The following is a 6,200-nucleotide window of genomic DNA, read 5'->3' as shown; positions in this document are numbered from 1 at the left end:
TGGAGCGGGGCTGAAGCGTTTCGTCTCCCGGAGGAAGCCGCAGCTCCTCTTGCAGCAAAAAAGTAAATACATTAGGAAAGATAACCACGTACTAGGCCTAATATTTATTTAGTTATAAAACGAATGCTGAATAAGATGTCTGTGTTATAAAGTGCCAGCGCAGCCTTTCTTTAGCGGTTATTGTGAGCAAGTTTGAATAAATACTTTTTCTTGGTTAGAACTATTTATTTTTAGTTTCATTGCCCAAGCTGCAATGTTTTACTAATAAACATTTAAATGATGATTGCTGAGAAAGTGTCACTGTACAGTGTGCAGTTTCTATCAATTCTTGCTAGCTGAGGTATTGTGGTATTAGTATATATTAATTAGCTTCCTGTCTTTCTATCTGCTGCTGCATGAAGCACTGCCTGAGCCTGTGGTCTGGTCAAAATATGACTGAGACATATGTTTTACCGTAAACTCAATATTTACTAGAAGTGATATGACTGGGAGTTTTCAGAGTAATCTTGCATTGAAAACCAATTGAAGTAGTTACAGCCACATGTAGGTATGACAAGTCATTTTCACACTCTTCACATCTTCCAGCTGGTTCAAGGACATATTTTCAGATATCGCGCAGCTACAACCTTTTATTCATTTATTTCATTAATTTACACCCCTGCTTTAGACAGTTGCTAACAATTTCAGACTGGTTCCTGAGGTATACCTCAACGCTCTAGTGGTTTCAATTCTGAAGGATAGATGAAGTGCAATTTGATTATATTGAGTTGGAGTTTAATGTACCTGTTGGATGACAATTGACAAGTATTGTTGTATAAACTTCAAGGAACTTTTCGGCATTGCCAACTGTGTACAAAAAATGTTCCACAGGCCATGAATCTTAGCGTTATGCAGAGTACCTGTATATGAGTAAGGGCTCTGCTCCGTTGGGTTGGTTGCTCAAGACAGGGTTTTAGGAGATCCGCCAGATAAAGGATACCATCCCTACAGAAGAGGTTTCACCCGTACAGGGTGGAATCAGGATTATTAATCGGGTCCTGGCGATCATGGAACACCCTCTCCCGACGAGAAGCCCTTCTTGTAATTATAGCACCAACATCTACCACTCTGTAGAAAAGGTGACGCCATTTATTTTTTATTTTTTTTCCGTTTTAAGTGTCAGGATTAATCTTTGTTAACCTGCCTAAAGCAGGCTAGTTTAATCGTGATAAATTACCATGGATTTAAACCTAAATTATTATCTTGTTTTGTGCAATAGACTAAGCCTGACTTTCACAGTTAAACCAGGAAGTTATCAGAATAAGTCTTTAAACCACTTTTGTGCAACATGCCCCAGGACTGAAATGACCTATTTTGGCTACCCCTGCCTTACAGTGTCCCACAACCCTATTACACTAAAATATAATCCTTTGTTTACATAGTTTTACTTTTATCAGAAAACAGACTTCGCTGCCATACATAATCAATTTGTATAAGAGATGATAGCTATAAAAAAAAGATAGCTTAGATTAATACTATGAGAAACTGCACTAAGGTATATTATAGTTGAAATAAATGCAGATGGTGTGTTGTTACATTCTGGAAAAGCTGGTATGATGACATCAGCTCTGCTGAAACTTGTATACTGTAGAAGGCATGGCATCATGGGCTCCAAGCTCTACTGTAAGGTCGTGGGGACGGGGACAGGGACAGGGGTGGTGGGGGAGGACGGACGAAACCTGTGGCAATTTAGGAAAATAAGGCGTGACGTCATGGCAAATTCTTATAAACACAGATGTCGAGTATTGAAACGACAGCAATAAGAAATGTTCTTAATGCACCTAATGTTAAACGACAACCACAGTATATATTAGTTTAATTTCTCATGACTTTGCACAGAAAAAGTACAGTACTGTACTACCTTAACTGACTCCTCGCAGTGTAGCCAGGGATAATGTGTGAAACCGGTTGGCTTGAAAAAACTTTTATTGCTAAGAATCGGTACAATGCTTGTATGGCCGTAGGCTGTTTGGGACTTAGCAAAATAATGCTTAAATTTCTTTTGCTATTAACTAATTCATTACTTGCATCCAGAGCAGCAGGTATAGCCGACCCTGTATTAAAATAAACACATCTACTCTGTCTTCTGCTTTACACAGTTCTTTATTAAAACAGTCTATCACCACTATCTATGCATAGGTTTCATAGTGTTGTAGAATACAAGTTGGAAACAAGTTGTGTCGAGTCGAAATTACGCTAGTCTCAGCGATTACCTTCGCAAAACCATAAGCTACATTTCATCAAAACATTTTTCTATCTCAATTTTGTTTATAGTTCGCGTTTTTCCACCTGTCCCCTTAATTAAACATATTTATGTCAAAGTGTTTTTGTTAAATAACAGAAGATTCTTTAAGTTTCCCAAAATCATTTGTGTGTAAGATTAGAAATATTATATTTTAGAAATAAAATAACGTATTTTATATTTTAGGAATAAAAATAAATAAATAAAAAAACATAACCCTAACCCTAACCCTTCCTAAACAATACTGAATTTCCATTTCTAAAATAAAAAACATTATTGTACGCATCAACATCATCAGTGACACATGTGCAAGCAGTGAAGCGTGTCAGGTTCACAGGCTTTGTGTAAAATAAGGAGGGGTGGAGAATCTTGTGCGTTCCAGTCCTAACAAAACAAGTTAACCATTCTCAATGATAAAGCCATTTAAAAATATTGTTAAGGGGTCGTAAAAGTGTGTGTGTGGTGGGGGGGACGAAATACATGTACTGGCCCCCCCCCCCCACTACGAAGAGGGGGTGGGACTTGCACCCCCTCATCCCCCCCCCCCCCCCCCCCCCCCCCCCCCCCCCCCCCCCCCCCCATGCATTAGTCATCTGTATGAGCTCTGCCTTGTAAGATTCCTTTAGAACACAGTTCAGTGGGGATTTCCAGGTTTTGTCATCACGGCTATACATCATTATCAATACAAAACGTATAAATCCAGCTTTGAAAAGTTTAGACAACAAAGGTAAAGAAGCATATCAATGTCTTCCAAACAAATGACTACAACTATATTCACCAAACTTTAACATGGGTATTTAAAGATTGAAAAAAAAGAAATACAACCATCTTATTAATAGAGAAGAAAAAACAAATGTACAAGTAACAGTGTCCGACCGTGGATATGCAGTAGGGCGTGAAAACTTAAACGTAGCAAAGACCTGATATACTGCAGTCGTGACACTTGCAAGCCATTAGTAACATCTGAATAATTAATCAGTTCTGGACAATCACTGTAGTGGGTGGTTTACCTGGTGATGCCAAGTCTCTCATTCAGTGGCAATGGAACTATTTTTAAAGTGGGGGTGCTGAAAGCCATTGAACAAAACTGATCCCTTTATGCAAAGCCATGCAAAGCCAAGGGTGTGCTGTCGCACCCCTAGTTCCAGCACCCTTGAACTCATTTCAGTTAGAGGGGTATATCAATAAAGAATGTTCAGCAATTCCTTGGGTTGCAATGTGCAGTGATCTACAGTATTGTGTTCTTTAGTTTCAATGGCTGTAAAGACTGCTTATTCAAGTTACAGGGGAATTTTAGCTGCACATGGTTTATGCCAGCACTGGCAAAGCTCCAGACATTAGTAATGAGCTCTATACCTCATACCTGGTTGTTCTTAAACGAAAACAATAGCAAACAGCCTTTAAGCTGAGAAATATTGAATTAAAATATTATACTAATAGTGAATACTCCGCAAGACTTAGTTTACCTATAGTTTTATCTATACCGAAACCACCTAGGAGTAAGGATTTCAACAGAACGTTTACTTAAATGTTACAAATTCCACAGTTACAAAACAAATCAGGAGGAAATCATTGTATTTCATTGTTTACATAAAAAGAACTCAATATAGCTCTTAAAGTTAAATATGTCTTATTAGTATAATTATAAATACAAGCTTAAAAGACACAGTTCTACAAATCCAAGCTTAATTCCCAAATTCCTCAGAGAAGTACAAATGGTATACATTAATTTGTTGTGTAAATGCATTCATATTTGTGACCTGAAAACAACCCTTTCCTGGAAAGTACACTGGATGCCTTATGCTAGTTTATGGCATTTAAATGATTCATTAACAACACATTGAACCCAATTTACAAAACATTAAGGAATGTTTTTATAAGGAATGGTTTTTAAAAATCCTCTTAGGCTAAACTGTGCTTTGTAAAATTAGATTACTTTTCTAACCCTCTCTAAAAGAGTTTACCAAGACTTCATAACCTGCAACTTAATTAATTAATCCAAATCGGCTTTTAAAAACAGCCATTAACATTTTAAAACAGTCCGTAATGTTTTGTGAATAGGGCCCATTATTTCAAGAACAAAAATGAACATGCAAACACTACTGTACATATGACCCATATTTGTGCATCTCTAAAAATAAAACACAACTTTTTAATCCTCTAAAAAGGACTTTAAAAAAAAAAAAAAAAAAAAAATCTGATATAGGCTCCAGGAACATCTGTGACTCCAGGGGCATCTCCACAAAACAACTTTACATAAATTTCACTAAGGGATACACTTTTAGATCTCGTAAGGTAGGATATTGTACAAAATGCTTAACAACATAATTTTACATGTTATATGCAAACCAACAGATTCATATTTGTGAACTGAGAACAATCCTTTCCTGGAAAGTACACTGGATGCCTTGTTCTAGTTTATGGCATTTAAATGATTTAACCTTAAATGAGGTCCTTGGTTGCTGTGTTCAGGAGGCAGTAACTCGACACAGACACATAATACTGACCAAAATATCTTAACAAATTATATAATTATAGAAGAGTGATTGGAAAGATCAGGAACTCGGTACATTCATTAACAACACATTGGCCCCTATTTACAAACCTTTAAGGAATGGTTTTTAAAAATCCTCTTAGCCTAAATTGTGCTTTTGAAAATGAGAATACTTTTCAAACCCTCTCTAAAACAGTTGACTCTTCTGAAAATGACCTTTTCACAGCTGATTCTGAGAACTGAAATGATCAAACATTTAAAATCTGAAGAAGAAGGACTTAATAGGGACATTTTATGAGACGCTGCAAGGGTTAAGAGGTTTTTAAAATCACTTTGTGCTGCTGTTGTGGAACATTTTTTAACTACAGTGGCTTGCAAAAGTATTGACCCCCCCCTTGGAATTTTTCCTATTTTGTTGCCTTACAACCTGGAATTTTAAAATTGATTTTTTGGGGGGTTTGTATAATTTGATTTACACAACATGCCTACCACTCTGAAGATGCAAAATATTTTTTATTGTGAAACAAACAAGAACTAAGACAAAAAAACAGAATACTTGAGCGTGCATAAGTCAATACTTTGTAGAGCCACCTTTTGCAGCAGTTACAGCTGCAAGTCTTTTGGGATATGTATCTATAAGCTTGGCACATCTAGCCACTGGGATTTTTGCCCATTCTTCAAGGCAAAACTGCTCCAGCTCCTTCAAGTTGGATGAGTTACGCTGGTGTACAGCAATCTTTAAGACATACCACAGATTCTCAATTGGATTGAGGTCTGGGCTTTGACTAGGCTATTCCAAGACATTTACATGTTTCCCCTTAAACCACTCAAGTGTTGCTTTAGCAGTATGCTTAGGGTCATTGTCCTGCTGGAAGGTGAACCTCTGTCCCAGTCTCAAATCTCTGGAAGACTGAAACAGGTTTCCCGCAAGAATTTCCCTGTATTTAGCACCATCCATCATTCCTTCAATTCTGACCAGTTTCCCAGTCCCTGCCGATGAAAAACACCCCCAAAGCATGATGCTGCCACCACCATGCTTCACTGTGGGGATGGTGTTCTCAGGGTGATGAGAGGTGTTGGGTTTGCACCAGACATAGTGTTTTCCTTGATGGCCAAAAAGCTCAATTTTAGTCTCATCTGACCAGAGTACCTTCTTCCATATGTTTGGGGAGTCTCCCACATGCCTTTTGGCGAACACCAAACATGTTTGCTTGTTTTTTTCTTTAAGCAATGGCTTTTTTCTGGCCACTCTTCCGTAAAGCCCAGCTCTGTGGAGTGTACGGCTTAAAGTGGTCCTATGGACAGATACTCCAATCTCCGCTGTGGAGCTTTGCAGCTCCTTCAGCGTTATCTTTGGTCTCTTTGTTGCCTCTCTGATTAATGCCCTCCTTGCCTGGTCCGTGAGTTTTGGTGGGCGTCCCTCTC

The sequence above is a fragment of the Polyodon spathula genome, chromosome 8, assembly GCF_017654505.1.
Source record: "Polyodon spathula isolate WHYD16114869_AA chromosome 8, ASM1765450v1, whole genome shotgun sequence".
In the NCBI taxonomy this organism is placed as follows: Eukaryota; Metazoa; Chordata; class Actinopteri; order Acipenseriformes; family Polyodontidae; genus Polyodon; species Polyodon spathula.
This window is presented reverse-complemented; position numbering follows the sequence as displayed.